The sequence below is a fragment of the Bufo gargarizans genome, chromosome 2 (genome assembly GCF_014858855.1).
Source record: "Bufo gargarizans isolate SCDJY-AF-19 chromosome 2, ASM1485885v1, whole genome shotgun sequence".
NCBI lineage: Eukaryota > Metazoa > Chordata > Amphibia > Anura > Bufonidae > Bufo > Bufo gargarizans.
Window position 1 is genome coordinate 421,757,430 of NC_058081.1, and position 16,637 is coordinate 421,774,066.

General features: G+C 44.4%; 1 protein-coding gene across 1 annotated transcript in view; it reads left to right on the top strand.

Annotated features, from left to right (window-relative positions):
• Positions 1-16,637, top strand: part of TENM2 (teneurin transmembrane protein 2) — a 3,034,822-nt gene that overhangs the window by 2,637,418 nt on the left and 380,767 nt on the right. The gene's annotated exons all lie outside the window — the stretch shown is intronic.

The window sequence follows — 16,637 nt, forward strand, 5'->3', positions numbered from 1 at the left end:
CCAAATAATAAAAATATTTATAAAATCTCACCCATATGCTGCAAAAAAAAAAATCTGAAATTTAAAATCGATAATAAAGATCAACTACAAACAAACATATTTCACATGAAAACTTACAATTACTTGGCTTGGCCCTTGGGGATCTCGGACGCCACTTCAACACTTTGGCCGCGGGCTCGGTGGAGCTGATGTTGTGTTTTAGCCTAATGAGAAAGATTTCATAATAAGGATTTGGAGAAGGGGCAGAGGGATAGCAGAGCAGGGAGAGGCTGGTGCTGCTACTAGGGGGTCATACTATGGGGGAGTAATAAAGCCCACCATAATGCCCCCCCAGTAGTATTAATTATCCTTATAATGTGCAAAACATACCCCCTTGTAATGCCCCCAGTTGAGCTAATGTTCCCATAATGTGCCAATATAAAATACCCCTTCTCAGTGCTCCCATAGATGACCCCATAGTTCTCCTCCCCCTTCCCCATAGTAGCCACCATAATGTGTCCCAGTATAAAATACCCCTATACAGAGCCCCCCATATAAAATACCCCTTCTTTTTAGCCTCAGTAGATGCCCCTGTAGGGCCACCCAATAATCTGCCAGTAATAAGTGCCCCAATAGATTCCCCTAATCATGTGCCAGTAAGATGTGCCCCCATAGATGCCCCCCAATTATGTGCCAGTAAGATGTGCTACCAATCATGTGCCAGTAATAAGAGCCCCCCCACCATGTGCCAGCAGCCAGAGCTCCCATATCATGTGCCAGCAGCCAGAGCCCCCATATCATGTGCCAGCAGCCAGAGTGCCCCCTATCATGTGCTAGTAGCCACCCCTTATCATGTGCCAGTAGCCACCCCTTATCATGTGCCAGTAGCCCCCCTTATCATGAGCCAATAGCCCCCCATGTGCCAGAACCCCCCATTATGTGCCAGTAGCCCCCCTTATCATGTGCCAGTAGCCCCCCTTATCATGGGTCAATAGCCCCCCCTTATGGTCTAGTAGCCCCCCAATTATGTGCCAGAAGTCATCCTTATGTGCCAGTAGCCCCCCCCCCCTTATCATGTTCCAGTAGCCCCCTTATGTGCCAGTAGCTGCCCCTTATCATGTGCCAGTAGCCCCCTTATGTGCCAGTAGCCCCCTTATCATGTGTCAATAGCCCCCCATGTGCCAGTAGCCCTCATTTCATATGCCAATAGCCCCATATCATGTGCCAATAGCCCCCATATCATGTGCCAGTAGCCCCCTTATCATGTGCCAGTCGCCCCATTATCATGTGCCAGTAGCCCCCTTATCATGTTTCAGTAGCCCCCCCTTATCATGTGCCAGTAGACTCCCTTATCATGTTCCAGTAGCCCCCCTTATGTGCCAGTAACCCCCCTTATCATGTGCCAGAAGCCCCACTTATGTGCCAGTAGCCCCCTTATCATGTGCCAATAGCCCCATGTGCCAGCAGCCCCCCTTATGTGCCAGTAGCCCCATATCATGTGCCAGTAGCCCCCTTATCATGTGCCAGTAGCCCCTTATCATGTGCCAGTAACCCCCTTATCATGTGCCAGTAGCCCCCCTTATGTGCCAGTAGCCCCATATCATGTGCCAGTAGCCCCCTTATCATGTGCCAGTAGCCCCTTATCATGTGCCAGTAACCCCCTTATCATGTGCCAGTAGCCCCCCTTATCATGTGCCAGTAGCCCCCCACCCCATCATGTGCCAGTAGTTGTCCTTATGTGCCAGTAGCCCCCCCATCATGATCCAGTATTGTACCTATATATATATAAAAAAAAAAAAAACACTTATACTTACCTCCAGTCATGCGATGCAGGCCTCTTCCGGTCTGTGTCCCTCTCTATAAAGTTCAGGTGGCGTGATGACATCATCGCGCCGCCTGCACCAGCCTCTGATAGGCTGCCGGCCTAGTGCTGGTGGCCTATCAGAGGAACAGGAGGGGACAAACCTCTCCCTCCCCTGCCGTAGCATAGACATCTGTATCGCCATCCTGAGGATGGCGATACAGATGACTATGGAGATAAGCGCTTCCACAATGGAAGCGCTCATCTACTGCTGTGCCCTGCCGTCGGCCGCCCCCACTTGTCACCTGGGCCGCAGCCTTGCGGCACTCAGGCCTGCCGGCCTAATGGGAAATTTTCAGGTATCCCGGCAGGCCAGTCTGGTCCCACCTAGGGAGGTAATTAAAGGAAATCTGTCACCAAGAACCTCCATATCATACAATTTGCATAGACACGCTCTGTCTGTGCTTTCACACTGCCTGGTCCTGTCAATAAAAGCAGCCAGAGTGGGGCTGGCCACAGAAGGAAGTGGATTTTGGGTGCAACAAGAGCAATGGTGACATCCAGAGGGGAGGAGTTCAGCTTTGATATTTTTAGCTTCTTATGACTTTTATTTATTTATTATTATCTGCCTGGAAATGCCTTTAAGGCTGGTGTCACACATAGAGTCTTGTGATAATTTTTCATTCAGCTTTTTTGATCCAAAGCTAGGGGTGAATCCAGCAGGAAGGAGAAGTATCAGTCCTTCTTTTATCTTTCTCAGTCCCTTGCAATCCACTGCTGGACTTTGTTAAAGAAACTAAATCAATAACTGCCACAAAAAGCTGTGTGTACGGAATGCTGGTTAGATTCCCAGCAGGAAATAATAGCATTGACCTTATAAAATATATATTATGTCCTATTGGGATATACATGTATACAAAAAAGTCCAGTACTTTGTCTCTAAGATATTATTTTCTAAGTGTCTTATTAGGCAGGAAGATATGTTTTTATTAACAAGTGGCAAGTCGCAATTTAGAAAGTTGTACCCGTTATTCCACTTGTTGCATTAGTACTGCTAATGACTGACAGACTTAATATTACACGAGGAGATGTGGTGGCTACTAGCGAAAATCTTTCAGTCGAGCAAATTTGTCTGATCTACAGAAAATTAAAGATTTATTGTTCATCATTCAGTCACGCCACTCTTTTACATGTGCTGATATTCCCTGAAATGCAAATGATTAAAATAGAATTCAAGTGATAATTGTTCCGTCTAATAGGCCCTTGAATACATAAGTGAGTGAGTCAGAGACATAAATTCGATTATGAGCTCTACTGGGGACAGCGTCTGATCAGAGTTAACATACTACAAGTTTTATAGAGTGCTGTGGAAGGTGTTGACAATTTAGATATAAAGGATAGTAAAAAATCAACTACCAGTTGGGGTACACGGCATAGTTTTGAAAACATGACTCTATATTACGAAAGTGGTGTCTGAATTATCAGAGGAACATTGAAAACAGTGTTGTTAGTTATTTTTATTCAAATCCCTAATTAAAACTGAATTATGCTGACAACAGACCAAGAAAATTCTCTGTCTCTACTCACTTTTCAGTGGTTTTATGTTTTGCTCAGCTTTGCTATTTAGCAATGCTGACTTAAGGGTCCGGCTACACAGCTGCATGCGTTGTACAACATTTATTGTAATTTATTTCCATGGTGTCACTTTGGGACATGCTACACACTGTGTCAGGTGCAAAAAATCCATGGGATTTTTCTGCGACTGTCACATTAAACTTGCAACATGTTGCATTGCAAAACCATTAAAATACAATATATCAAATTACTTTATCTGATCATTTGGCAAACCTTTAACTTAATCAAATACATGCAATGCCATTATCACTGACCTACAGTAATTTCAGTTATTTAACCCCTTAAGGACCTGTGCCGTACATGTACAGCGCTGGTGGACGTGACTTAAAGACCAGTAATGTACATTGGCAGGCTGATTTGGCAGATGCAGGAGCTCCACCCACCCAATCAGCGGCAGGGGTCTGGCAGTCACTGATAGCCGGACCCTGCTGTATGCGCTGGTATTGGTTTTCACCGATGCCGGCGCATTAACCCTCACACTGCCACTGTCAGAGCTGACTGCAGCACCTGCGTGATCCTGCCAAGTGTAGGGTGGCCATCGGGTCCCCGCTTTGCTGTGACAGGGACCTGATGGCAGGCAAAGCAGCCCGATGCCTTTCTTAAGCATTGTGGCTGCCTTCCGTGACAGACTGTGAGATCCAACCCCCTGGACGTCACAGAAAGCAGGCTGTAGTTTATTACACTGTGTAATACACTTACAACCAATGCATCACAATACAATCTATTGTGATGCATTGTAAAGGGGATCAGACCCCCAAAAGTTGAAGTCCCAAAATAAAAAGTTAAAAAAATTAAATAAATTAAAAGCTTCAAGTAAAAAAAGAAAAATGTCCTTTTCCCAAAATCAAATAAATAAAATGTTTTAAAAAAATAGGGAAAAAAAGAAAAGTAGACATATTAGATATCACCGCGTCCGTTTTGACTGGCTCTATAAAAATATCACATGACCTAACCCCTCAGGTGAACACCGTCAAAAAACTAAAATAAAAACTGCATTAAAAAAACTTTAAACCATGTCCCATTTGAAGCCCCCCTGATGTACCCCTAGTGTAGAAACTCCATAAAAGTGACCCTATCTAAGAAACTACACCCCTCAAGGTATTCAAAACTCATTTTACAAACTTTGTTAACCCTTTAGGTGTTGCACAAGAGTTATTGGCAAATTGGGATGAAATTTGAGAATTTCTATTTTTGGGCAAATTTTTAATTTTTATAATTTTTTTCCAGTAACAAAGCAAGGGTTAACTGCCAAACAAACTGCTATATTTATTGCCCTGATTCTGTCGTTTGCAGAAACACCCCATATGTGGCTGTAAACTATTGTACGGGTACACAGTAGGGCGTAGAGGGAAAGGAGAGCCTTATGGTTTTTGGAAGGCAGATTTTGCTGGACTGGTTTATTTACATCATGTCCCATTTGAAGCCCCCCTGATGCATCCTTAGAGTAGAAACTCAATAAAAGTGACCCCATTTTGGAAACTACCGGATAAGGTGGCAGTTTTCCAGGGACTATGTTTAGGGTACATATGATTTTTGGTTTATCTATATTACATTTTTGTGAGGCAAGGTTACCAGAAATAAAAATACAGAAATTTCACCATTTGCCAATAACTCTTGTGGAAGGGTAAACAACATTTGTGAAATCAGTTTTGAATACCTTGAGGGGTGTAGTTTCTTAGATGGGGTCGCTTTTACTTTAGAGGTGCATGAGGTGGGCTTTAAATGGGACATGGTGCCCCCCCCAAAAAAGGCCATTAAAATCTGCCTTCCAGAAACCATACAGCGTTACTTTACTTCTGCTCCCTGCCGTTTGACCATACAGCAGTTTTCAACCACATATGGGGTGTTTCTGTAAACTGCAGTATGAGGGTAATAAATATTAAGTTTTGTTTGGCTGTTAACCCTTGCTTTATTATTGGAAAAAACTGATTAAAATTACAATTTGCCCAAAAATTGCTTTTTTGGCACAGTTTTTTTTTTTACTGTGTTCATCAGAGGGGTTAGGGGGGTATTTTTATAGAGCAGATTATTACAGATGCGGCGATACCAAATATCTACTTTTTTATTTTATTTATGTCTTACACTATATTGTCTTTTTATAAACAAAAAAACATTTTAGTATCTTCATAGTCTGAGTCATTTTTTTTTTTTTTTAGCCGATTATCTTATGTAGGTTTTATTGGCACTATTTTGGGGGGCATATAACTTTTTGATCACTTGCTATTGCAATTTTTGTGATGTAAGGTGACAAAATTTTTTTTTGTTTTGCACCGTTTTTATTTCATTTTTTTGACCGTGTTCATCAAAAATGATATTATTGTGTAAAACTTAAATAAATAAAAAAAAGTATATATATTAGGTATTTTCGCCTCCGTAATGACCTGCTCTGTAAAAATATCACATGACCTAACCCCTCAGGTGAACACTGTAAAAAAAATAAAAAGGCATTTTTTGTCACCTTAGATCACAAAAAGTGTAATAGCAAGCGATCAAAAAAAAAAATTTGACCCTACCTAGGAAAATCACCCGAAAAATAAATAAAAAACGGTGGCTTACAGAATATGGAGACACTAAAATATTATTATCTGGATAAGCATAAAACACCAGTAAACCTAGTACCCCCCAGCATGGATCGCCTCTAGGATGTTTAAGGATGAAGGAAGCCAATCACTCAGGGCTTCTATTCAACTTTCTTTATTATAGTCAAATCCGGCTCCATTAGTTTCGGGACAACAAGCCCCTTCATCAGGAGCATCTACATTTTCCATTATTTTTTCTGGAACACCTAAAGGGTTAAAAAAGTTTATAATATCAGTTTTAAAAACCTTGAGGGGTGTATTTTCCAAATTGGGGTCACTTTTTTGGAGTTTCTACACTAGGGGTGCATCAGGGGGTCTTAACATGTGACATGGCAACTATCCCAATATTATCCCAGTAAAATCTGCCCTCCAAAAACCATATGGCGTTCCTTTCCTTCTGCGCTCTGCAGTGTGACCCGTACAACATTTAATGACCACATATGGGGTGTTTCTGTAAATTACAGAATCAGGGTAATAAATATTGAGTTTTGTTTGGCTTTTAACCCTTGCTTTTCTTAGCGGAAAAAAATTAATTAAAATGGAAAATCTGCCAAAAAGTTAAATTTTTAAATGTCATCTACATTTTCTTTTAATACTTGTGGAACACCTAAAGGGTTAAGAAAGTTTGTAAAAATCAGTTTTAAATATTTTGGGGGTGTAGTTTCTAAAATGGGGCCATTTATGGGTGATTTCTATAATGTAAGCCTCACAAAATGACTTCAGACCTGAACGGGTCCTTAAAAAGTGCATTTTGGAAATTTTCTGAAAAATTTCAAGATTTGCTTCTAAACTTCTAAGCATTCTAACGTCCCCAAAAAAGAAAATGTAATTTATAAAATGATCCAAACATGAAGTAGACGTATGGGAAATGTAAAGTAATAACTATTTTAGAAGGTATCCCTCTCTGTTTTAAAAGCAGAGAAATAGAAATTTTGAAAATTGAGAATTTTTCAATTTTTTTTGTAAATTTGGTATTTGTTTTATAAATGAAATATTTTTACTCAAATTTGCCAATGTCATGAAGTACAGTATATGACGAGAAAACTATCTCAGAATGGCTTGGATAAGTAAAAGCGTTTTAAAGTTATCACCACACAAAGTGACAGATTTGCAAAAAATTGCCTGGTCCTTAAGGTGAAAAATGGCAGGGTCCTGAAGAGGTTAAGGGGTTCTATATGCCTGCTTCCACAAAATACTGATTAAGGGAATTGATATACCTGCTTCCACCAAATATTGATTGAGGCCTGCAATACACCGGCTTCCACAAAATACTGATTAAGGGGATTTATACATCTGCTTCCACAAAATATTGATTGAGGCCTATGATACATCTGCTTCCACAAAATACTGATTAAGCGGTTTGATATATCGGCTTCCAGCAAATACTGATTGAGGCGTGCGATAAACCTGCTTCTACAAAATACTGATTGAGGGGTTCAATATACCTGCTTCCACAAAATACTGATTGAGGAATGCGATATACTTGCTGCCACAAAATATTGATTAAGGGGTTCTATATACAAGTTTCCACAAAATACTGAATATGGGATGCGATATACCTTCTTCCACAAAACACTGATTGAGTCGTGCAATATACCTGCTTCCCAAAAATACTGAATAAGGGGTTTGATATACCTGATTCCACAAAATACAGATTGAGGGTTGCGATATACCTGCTTCCACCAAATATTGATTAACGGGTTCTATATACCTGCTTCCACAAAATACTGATTAAGGGGATTAATATACCTGCTTTCACCAAATATTGATTGAGGTCTGTGATACATCTGCTTCCACAAAATACTGATTAAGGGGTTTGATATACCAGTAATAGAGATATGGACTACATTCTTTGATTTAGCTAAGAAAGCTCCCACATACTTTAGCTCTAAGGCAACATCGTATCTTCTCCAGAGCACAAAGGTTCCATCCTACCCAAGAGAACTCCATTTGACATCATAGGCTTTTTCTGCTGTTAGAGAATTTAATTACAAGATGGCGCCTGTAGTTAGATATTTACATAGTTCACATACCACAATTAGTAAAACAATGCACAATGGGCAGATACCAAGTGTAACGGATCCCCTTGCACCCCGACCGGGTACCTCTGTCGAATGATGCTCCTAGTACTCCGAGGACTCCAAGCACTCCACTTGACACCGTACGCACTGCAGACCCCACAAACCGCCGAAGCTTGGTTGAGGTCTCACTGTCTCCTACCCACCCTGAACCTACGACAAGGCTCCAGGCTCCAGTGAGTGAACCTCTCCTAAAACCAGAAAGCAGGAACAGCTCTTACAAGAGCTAGTAGTTATGCCAGGGGAGTATAGCAAATCTTCAGCGTATAGTAATCCCCCAGTGTCGATCAGTTACCCAAACACCAGCCTCAACTTGGTAAAGGGTAAAAACTCTATATTTGAACACACAAGCATTGATTTATACACATCTTCCAACGAGGTTACCACCCACAGGGTTTTGTAAAAACAGCCAATAACAACGTACAATACTCAGACACTCCCACACAAAATCTTCCCCTCTGCCTGTAATACAATTATCTCACACTGGGTTGATGTAATCATCACAGGCAGGTGAATACACAATTATCTCTCAGGACAAAGGGACATCACCAATACACACAGAGAGACAATGGAACAGACCTCACTACTCAACGTATACCGTGACCCACCCTTTACAACACACATAGACATTTAACATCCCAAAATGGCACGAATTAGACTAGGGGTTCAAGTTAGTACAAGTCCTTTGTGAACAAAGGAGGCCTGGCTGATGAGAGGGCCCATAATCCTGGGGCAAGAGGCTGGTAAACAGGCTCCTCCAAAACCCAGTGGTGAGGTTGGTTTCACCACACATCTCCCCCTCCCAGGGAAGACTAACCAGATACCTGACCTCACACCAGTCGGTACCTGAGTTAGTCTGGCAGTCCACCCACAACCAAATACTGGACCTGTTGAATTTTGGGGCCTGGCTCTGTTCTGTACGTCCCCAGCTGTTGAGTGGGCATCTGCTACTCATTGCTTCCTTGGTGTTCTCTAGCTTGGAACTGTAGGTACTTGGTGGGCAGAGGCCGACTGCGCTCTGCCCAGATGCCAGCTCTTCCGCTGGGGTAGCCAGTGGGGAATCAGCCTCTGCACAAGAGGATAGGGGAGGGCAGAGGCCGACTGCGCTCTGCCCAGATGCTGACTGCGCTCTGCCCAGATGCCAGCTCTTCCGCTGAGGTAGCCTGTGGGAAGTCCGGCTCTGGAGAAGAGGATAGGAGAGGGCAGAGGCCAACTGCGCTCTGCCCAGATGCCAGCTCTTCCGCTGGGGTAGCCTGTGGGAAGTCCGGCTCTGGAGAAAAGGATAGGGGAGGGCAGAGGCCGATGCGCTCTGCCCAGATGCCAGCTCTTCCGCTGGGGTAGCCAGTGGGGAGTCAGCCTCTGGACAAGAAGATGGGGGAGTGCAGAGGCTGACTGTGCTCTGCCCAGGTGCCAGCTCTTCCGCTGGGGTAGCCTGTGGAAAGTCCGGCTCTGGAGAAGAGGATAGGGGAGGGCAGAGGCCCTGTAGTCCGTGGCTGCCTCCTCCTCCTCGTCATGGAACGCTGTCCAAAGACTAGTTGATTGTATCCTGTTTTATCCAGGGGCGCTGTACGGATACTAGCGTTGCCCTTAATTTTGTAAATACACGAGCGGCGTCTCCAAGCTGCTTCTCCTCTCACTAGGACGTGATCCCACTGCTTGCCACCAATGTAACAGATTTCATAGCACCCCGACCGGGTACCTCCATCGAATGATGCTCCTAGTACTCCGAGGACTCCAAGCACTCCACTTGACACCGTACGCACTGCAGACCCCACGAACCGCCGAAGCTTGGTTGAGGTCTCACTGTCTCCTACCCACCCTGAACCTACGACAAGGCTCCAGGCTCCAGTGAGTGAACCTCTCCTAAAACCAGAAAGCAGGAACAGCTCTTACAAGAGCTAGTAGTTATGCCAGGGGATTATAGCAAATCTTCAGCGTATAGTAATCCCCCAGTGTCGATCAGTTACCCAAACACCAGCCTCAACTTGGTAAAGGGTAAAAACTCTATATTTGAACACACAAGCATTGATTTATACACATCTTCCAACGAGGTTACCACCCACAGGGTTTTGTAAAAACAGCCAATAACAACGTACAATACACTCAGACACTCCCACACAAAATCTTCCCCTCTGCCTGTAATACAATTATCTCACACTGGGTTGATGTAATCATCACAGGCAGGAGAATACACAATTATCTCTCAGGACAAAGGGACATCACCAATACACACAGAGAGACAATGGAACAGACCTCACTACTCGACGTATACCGTGACCCACCCTTTACAACACACATAGACATTTAACATCCCAAAATGGAACGAATTAGACTAGGGGTTCAAGTTAGTACAAGTCCTTTGTGAACAAAGGAGGCCTGGCTGATGAGAGGGCCCATAATCCTGGGGCAAGAGGCTGGTAAACAGGCTCCTCCAAAACCCAGTGGTGAGGTTGGTTTCACCACACATCTCCCCCTCCCAGGGAAGACTAACCAGATACCTGACCTCACACCAGTCGGTACCTGAGTTAGTCTGGCAGTCCACCCACAACCAAATACTGGACCTGTTGAATTTTGGGGCCTGGCTCTGTTCTGTACGTCCCCAGCTGTTGAGTGGGCATCTGCTACTCATTGCTTCCTTGGTGTTCTCTAGCTTGGAACTGTAGGTACTTGGTGGGCAGAGGCCGACTGCGTTCTGCCCAGATGCCAGCTCTTCCGCTGGGGTAGCCAGTGGGGAATCAGCCTCTGCACAAGAGGATAGGGGAGGGCAGAGGCCGACTGCGCTCTGCCCAGATGCTGACTGCGCTCTGCCCAGATGCCAGCTCTTCCGCTGAGGTAGCCTGTGGGAAGTCCGGCTCTGGAGAAGAGGATAGGAGAGGGCAGAGGCCAACTGCGCTCTGCCCAGATGCCAGCTCTTCCGCTGGGGTAGCCTGTGGGAAGTCCGGCTCTGGAGAAAAGGATAGGGGAGGGCAGAGGCCGATGCGCTCTGCCCAGATGCCAGCTCTTCCGCTGGGGTAGCCAGTGGGGAGTAAGCCTCTGGACAAGAAGATGGGGGAGTGCAGAGGCTGACTGTGCTCTGCCCAGGTGCCAGCTCTTCCGCTGGGGTAGCCTGTGGAAAGTCCGGCTCTGGAGAAGAGGATAAGGGAGGGCAGAGGCCGACTGCGCTCTGCCCAGATGCCAGCTCTTCCGCTGGGGTAGCCTGTGGGAAGTCCGGCTCTGGAGAAAAGGATAGGGGAGGGCAGAGGCCCTGTAGTCCGTGGCTGCCTCCTCCTCCTCGTCATGGAACGCTGTCCGAAGACTAGTTGATTGTATCCTGTTTTATCCAGGGGCGCTGTACGGATACTAGCGTTGCCCTTAATTTTGTTAATACACGAGCGGCGTCTCCAAGCTGCTTCTCCTCTCACTAGGACGTGATCCCACTGCTTGCCACCAATGTAACAGATTTCATAGCACCCCGACCGGGTACCTCCATCGAATGATGCTCCTAGTACTCCGAGGACTCCAAGCACTCCACTTGACACCGTACGCACTGCAGACCCCACGAACCGCCGAAGCTTGGTTGAGGTCCGATACGTGGGGCTCAGGAGAAGTTATGTCGCTAGCCAAAGTTTTGGGGTTCCCAGAACACGGTGGACCATGCTTGAGGAGGAGGACTGCAGTCTCAGAGACAAGGTGATAATATTTTGGTTATCTCACCTGCCTCTTTCTGCTCCACTGTGCTGTGATAATCTGTTCTGCTATTGATGTTATGTAGTAGCAACTTTGGTTGATGTAAAATCCTGAGTTTCCTAGAATCTGGAAAGTTTGAGTTTGTTCTACTGTGTGTGTTTGTCTGCGTGGTTTGTGTCAGCCACCTTCACAGTTAACGGTTAAGCAGAGCAAGAGATTTCCCCTGGCAAGCGGGGCGGAGCCGCATTAGGGGGCTACTAAATTGTCTGTCCTGTTAAGACAGAGGGTGTAGACTTATTTATCTGTCTTAGTGACAGAGGGTGTAACCCTGGGTAGCCCCAAGTGGGACTCAAATTAAGGGCCACTAAATTATCCTAGTGACTGAGGGTGTGGCCTAGGGAGTCCCAGATTACTATAAATTATCTGCCTGGAGTTGCGGAGGGTTAGTCCTGGACTGGCAGACGTGGTAGCCAGTGAAGAAACAGTTAATAACCTGCACAGGGGTGAGCCCTGCTTGGAAGTGTGAAGGAAAAGAAGGTGCCTGCTTCTGTCTTGGTTGTAAGTGAATAAATCCATGGGAGACAGTTTTGAAGAAGTTGCAGGGATGAAGTATGGGAATCTTAACTCTGAGTACTAGTATGGTAGCACCCTGATTTAGGGAGGAAGCTCCAAGAAAGCTAGTCTGGAAAAGATTCAGAAAGACACATTGTGTGTATGTTATAAAGGATCATGAATGTGAAGAAGTTGAAAATTACAGGATGTGATTTTAAATGGAGAATTGAGTACGTGGAAGTAAGTATGTGAAGCATTGTGTCTTGTGTGCCTGTGTGCCCTGTACCATGCATGTCTCTGTTGCCTGGTGAAAGTGTCCTCTAACTTCAGGGAGTGTAAGGTATTTGGGTTAAATGTAAATTAAAGAATTACTGTGGCAGAACCCGTAGAAACTCTGCGGAGATCGAGAACAGAGGGAGAAACATGGGGGCTGTAGCTGCACGGGGGGAGTGACGTCATGACATTGGCATGTGTGATAGCAAGAATACTGCAATACTAAGATATATTGGATATAATCAAAAGAAAATGTGTGTGAGGTATTGAGTGTGTGTGTGTATGGAGCACATATGTATGTTATTTGTATGTTATTCGTTAATAAGTTTAAACGCTTGTGTGTGTAAAAGTATGAGAAGGTTTTCTGTAAGTCTGTTCGACATTGAGGCTGGGTTCAGACCTGACTTCATGTTAGGCTGCCTTTCCCGCAACCCGCACATTATACACATTTTAGACAACACGGATTACTGGGTGTTCACCCTTTATCGACCCCTGTACAAAGAGAACTTCTCATCTCTCATTCCTCTGGTGGAGAGGACGAGCAAAACGGTGCAATACCAGAAGATTCTTGTTGAAAACTTGCTCCAAAAATCTCCATCTGACAACTCTGGCAGCAGAGTCCATAGTTCCTTGGCCAACCAAGGAGGGGAGACAAGAGGAACACACAGCAGTTCAAACAGAGGCAGGGCAACACTCTCTAAAGCCTGGGACAGTTTCATGACACTCTGCCAGCACCCTCTCCCTGATGCATGGCCTACTGTCCCCCTGTGGTTGGAGAGAGAGAAACATTTTGGAAGATGGTGAAGGAGTACATAACAGACCGTGTCAGTGTCCTTAATGATCCCTCAGTGCCTTAAAACTACTGAGTGTCCAAACTGGACACGTGGCACAAACTGGCGCTCTACGCCTTGGAGGTCCTGGCCTGCCCTGCAGCCAGAGTTTTGTCTGAATGGGTATTTAGTGCTGCTGGTGGCATTATAACAGATAAGCGTATCCGCCTGTCAACGGAAAAGGCTGACTTGATTTTTTAGAGGGTCAGCTCAGCTGCGGTCCTTCGCATATAATTTGTTAGAGGGTCAGCTCAGCTGCAGACCCTTGCATATAATTTTTTAGAGGGTCAGCTCACCAGCAGGCCCGCACGTCAAATCTTTTACAGGGTCAGCTCACCAGCAATCCCTCACCTCAAATCTTTTACAGGGTCAGCTCACCAGCAGGCCTGCACCTAAAATCTTTTACAGGGTCAGCTCACCTACAGGCCTGCACCTAAAATCTTTTACTGGCTCAGCTCACCTGCAGGCCCTTACCAAATTATACCTAATTGGCAATTTGCGCACATGCTGCCTTGCTTGGATGTGGTAGCCGTAGCTGTTTCTCAGGCTCCCTCTCCTGAATCAAACACTGATTCCCCATTACCTGTAGTTACAATTGTTTGCGCTGACAATAACATTGAAAGTTGATAGGCCAGACATCCGAATGGATCGTCGCCGTCACAGGGACGTGTGATCGGCCCCAGGTTAACTAGAGTCACCAAAGCGGCAGCAGGCCCTCACCCATAATTTTTTAGATGGTCAGATCAGCAGGCCCTTGATCCAAATGTTTTTGAGGGTCACCAGCAGGCCATTAATCATAGTTTTTCAAGGGTGCGTATGATGCCCTCCTTTGTGTGTAATAAAGGGTGTATTGGAGTGCTGGTTTCTTGTAACTTTTGGCAGCCCTTTCACTTAGTGCATAGGCTTTATAAGTGTAGGAGTCCCACTACCTAAACAAATGTGATATACAGGTTGTATCAGAGTGCCTCTTCCTTATAATTTTTGGCAGCACATGCACTTTATATACAAACCGGATTCCAAAAAAGTTGGGACACTATACAAATCGTGAATAAAAACTGAATGCAATGATGTGGAGGTGCCAACTTATAATATTTTATTCAGAATAGAACATAAATCACGGAACAAAAGTTTAAACTGAGAAAATGTACCATTTTAAGGGAAAAATATGTTGAATCAGAATTTCATGGTGTCAACAAATCCCCAAAAAGTTGGGACAAGGCCATTTTCACCACTGTGTGGCATTTCTCCTTCTTCTTACAACACTCAACAGACGTCTGGGGACCGAGGAGACCAGTTACTCAAGTTTAGAAATAGGAATGCTCTCCCATTCTTGTCTAATACAGGCCTCTAACTGTTCAATCGTCTTGGGCCTTCTTTGTTGTACCTTCCTCTTTATGATGCGCCAAATGTTCTCTATAGGTGAAAGATCTGGACTGCAGACTAGCCATTTCAGTACCCGGATCCTTCTCCTACACAGCCATGATGTTGTGATTGATGCAGAATGTGGTCTGGCATTATCTTGTTGAAAAATGCAGGGTCTTCCCTGAAAGAGATGACGTCTGGATGGGAGCATATGTTGTTCTAGAACCTGAATATATTTTTCTGCATTGATGGTGCCTTTCCAGACATGCAAGCTGCCCATGCCACACGCACTCATGCAACCCCATACCATCAGAGATGCAGGCTTCTGAACTAAGCGTTGATAACAACTTGGGTTGTCCTTGTCCTCTTTGGTCCGGATGACATGGCGTCCCAGATTTCCAAAAAGAACTTTGAATCGTGACTCGTCTGACCACAGAACAGTCTTCCATTTTGCCACACTCCATTTTAAATGATCCCTGGCCCAGTGTAAACGCCTGAGCTTGTGGGTCTTGCTTAGAAATGGCTTCTTCTTTGCACTGTAGAGTTTCAGCTGGCAACGGCGGATGGCATGGGGGATTGTGTTCACTGACAATGGTTTCTGGAAGTATTCCTGAGCCCATTCTGTGATTTCCTTTACAGTAGCATTCCTGTTTGTGGTGCAGTGTCGTTTAAGGGCCCGGAGATCACGGGCATCCAGTATGGTTTTACGGCCTTGACCCTTACGCACAGAGATTGTTCCAGATTCTCTGAATCTTCGGATGATATTATGCACAGTTGATGATGATAGATGCAAAGTCTTTGCAATTTTTCGCTGGGTAACACCTTTCTGATATTGCTCCACTATCTTTCTGCGCAACATTGTGGGAATTGGTGATCCTCTACCCATCTTGGCTTCTGAGAGACACTGCCACTCTGAGAAGCTCTTTTTATACCCAATCATGTTGCCAATTGACCTAATTAGTGTTAATTGGTCTTCCAACTCTTCGTTATATTCAAATTTACTTTTTCCAGCCTCTTATTGCGACTTGTCCCAACTTTTTTGTGATTTGTTGACACTGTGAAAATTTGAATCAACTTATTTTTCCTTTAAAATGATACATTTACTCGGCTTAAACGTTTGATCTGTCATCTACGTTCTATTACAAATAACATATTGACATTTGCCATCTCTACATCATTGCATTCAGTTTTTATTCACAATTTGTTTAGTGTCCCAACTTTTTGGGAATCCGGTTTGTACAAGTAAATATATAGGAATGAATGTTTCCTATCAATTTTTCCTCTAAAATTTATTTTTTTATTTGGTTTTGTGCGTATTATTGTCAGTCTGCAAAAGAGGCGTACTATTTGGACAACATCATTCCCAGCAGCGACTTGCAAGTCCTAGGTGCATCCATACATCCTTTCCATGCTGTTACAGATTTATTTCAGTGGTGTTTCCATAAATGTATGACATTTTCCTATGAGCCAGGCACCCTCCCTTCTTCAGAGCAGGGGGTACCTGGTTTAATGCTTGGGTTCTTCCATTTACTTCCATTATACTCGGGTTCTTGGTCGAGCACCCAAACAGCCCGATGTGTTAGGCCCGAGCACCCAAGCACTACGGTGCTCGATCAACACTAATAATAATAATAATAATAATAATACAGAGGGTTAATAATAATGAAAAATAATACAGAGGGTGTAATAATAATACAGAGTAGCCATATAATAATATAAAGGGGACCATCTATAATAATAAAATCCCTGTGTGCGCTGTGTCCGTTTGTGTCACCAGTTTTTCAGTGGGCATGCGAGGCGTCCAATCAGGACACAGCAGTTCACACGGACACAACGCTACACACAAGTTTCCCTGCAGCCTTACTGCCCATAGATACCTCCG